The sequence below is a fragment of the Bidens hawaiensis genome, unplaced genomic scaffold (genome assembly GCF_021521415.1).
Source record: "Bidens hawaiensis isolate Kalapana, Puna unplaced genomic scaffold, B.hawaiensis_p1.1 tig00029567_1, whole genome shotgun sequence".
NCBI lineage: Eukaryota > Viridiplantae > Streptophyta > Magnoliopsida > Asterales > Asteraceae > Bidens > Bidens hawaiensis.
Window position 1 is genome coordinate 84,388 of NW_027494888.1, and position 2,606 is coordinate 86,993.

Genomic DNA, 2,606 nt, shown 5'->3' on the forward strand with positions numbered 1-2,606 from the left:
AAAACCCTTCACATACCTAGCACCCGCAGGGAATTGACGCCAGGAATACCTTGGAAGTAAAGTAACCGTAAGACGAGCGCAGGTACAGTGTTAAGGCAAAACCCTTCACATACCTAGCGCTCCGCTGGGAATTGAAACCAAGAAGGATCTTCTGGGCAATGCTTGCGGAAAAGGAAATAACACCCCCGCATAGCGGGAACGTCGAGAACTACGTTGTTTGAAGCTCCAGGATGGAATTGGTGGTTTTAACATAATTGATCACTATGTTCAAAACTACCAAAACCTCATGGAGAATCCACACAACTGGGACTCAATGCTCCTGACCTGCGAGGAGGTTACAGACCTACCCGCATCATACCCAAAGACCAAGCAGGAAACTCGGGCATTTCTGCAAGTGACAAGGACTTCCCATGGAAAACCTTACAAAACCCTTTTCAAAACCCTTTTAAGTCCAAAAGTTCACCTCACTTTATTAAACACGCATGAGAAGAACATTGGACTGGGGGGACTTGAAGAGGTAGGTCCCAGCAGAGCCCAGTTGGACCCGCAAGACTCACCTTAAACAGGGACGTCTGCGCAGAGACCAACTGGATCCGCAGGACCAACCATGCTCAGAGAAGTGACGTCCTTACGCGCAGTATGCAAGCTGGTCCCGCAGGAAATGCCTCCCATGGTGAAGGACTCCGCCTGATCCCGCAGCCTCGGATACAAGCCATGAGGGAAGGCCACCCGCGCAGCATGGCTACACGCACTAGGCACTTAACTCTCCCCAGTGTCACCTGAAGGAATGAGCAAAGGCGGGAGGGGGAAAACTCCCGCCTAAATGAGCCAGTCCGTATGATGGAGGATCTTTTGTGTGATACCTGACGAGGTACAGACAAAAGATCTGACCAAGAATGCGACAGCTCACTGACAGCAGCATGGCAGACAGCACGCCACAGCACTGTGACCAATAGCCGCCGCCTACCCACCAACTCCTGCCATACCACGTGCCTAGCCTGTAGTTGGCAGAAGAGGAAGAGTGCACGACACGCCTGCTCTGTGTCAGCCGCTACCTATCCACCACTCACAGGCAGGGCACGTGCATAGGTTACAGTTGGTAGCGTGTTGGGCCGGCTAAACCCCTTGGAAACCTACCTTCGGCTATAAATACCACAAATGGTATGATCATATCTTACGACATTATCATCATATTATACCTGATATCTGCTCTAGCAATCTCTTAATATACTTTTATATTTAAAGAGCAATCTAGTCTGATTCTCACGCCGGAGGGTGGTCACAAGGAGGAACCCCCCCCTTCTCAGTGACGAGCTCACGGTGTCTGTTTTGCAGGTTATCAGAAGAACCCATCTTCCAAGGGTCTAACCCCTCGTGGGAAACATCTCTCCAACCCCCAGGTTACCTGTAATCTGTCTGGGGTCTGGTTAGTGTTTCTTCAGGCTCCGACCCGACGCCGGCGGACGAGGAAGCACTGGCGTCCGGCGCTGGTTTCAGTTTGGCTAAATTGAGATGCAATTATGAAATTAATAAGAATTACAAGCTCTTTTACTGCTTTGTTTTTTTTTTTTTGCTCTAAGTTGATTATTTATTCAAATATCTTTTGTTTTATTACTTTTGGGGTTGCAGGAAATCGAATAATTCATTTGAGCTTCCAGCTTATTCACCAACACCGTTTGTATTTTGATTTCCATGATTGGTCTCCCTCTTCTTCCTTCTGATTTCCCCCAATATATGTATAATATGACCGGTAAATAATTTTCCATTTCTGTAAATTTTAGTGGGAGGAAATGGAATTATGAGAGTTGCTAGTGGCCAAGAACATATATATTTGGTATTTAATGTGTTATAACGTCTCTTTTATTTGTATGTTCTATTTGGTTTAACCGTGTTTATGTTGTAGTCATAGCCTTAGACATATGGTGTTTAGGTTGTGAGTTGACCCGTTAACTTGTCTTTGACTCTGTAACGGCCTAATTACACGACTCTAAGCGTTGCAAGTTATGATTAATGTTTCCGAAATGAATAATATATGGCAACTTGTTACACCAATCAATCTTACATGTTTGTGTTGTGGACCTACCCTCAACCCTCGTTGTCATGCACCATGCATATTTCTAGTTTATTTTATGGTTATTTCCTTTAAATTAGTAAACCGTGAGTATTGGGTAATTAGTGGTTAGTTGTTGGATTGTAAGGCTATATAAGCCCTTTCTGTTTTGCTTTATGATTATGAATGAAATGATAATGAATTAGTCTATGTTCTCTCTATTTTCTAATCTGGATTCCTGTCTATTTTCTTTGGTCAACGATTCCTGAATTTTCGATATAGACGCATAGATCAGACTTAAGAGAACACATTAAGAGTTCAAGTTGCTAATTAGATTTGCATCAATAAATTGGATTCTTAGTTAATAAAGTTCATCTAAGATATAGACTTCCAACGCCAGTGATTTAGATCTCTACGGAAATGCAGTGACTCATATATATATATATTTTTTTATCGGTGTCACCTTGTATAGGCCTATGAATATCAAAGTAATTTTTTACTGGCAAATAACCTAACTAAAAAAAAGTACACCTTAACAATTAAGTACCCATAATGA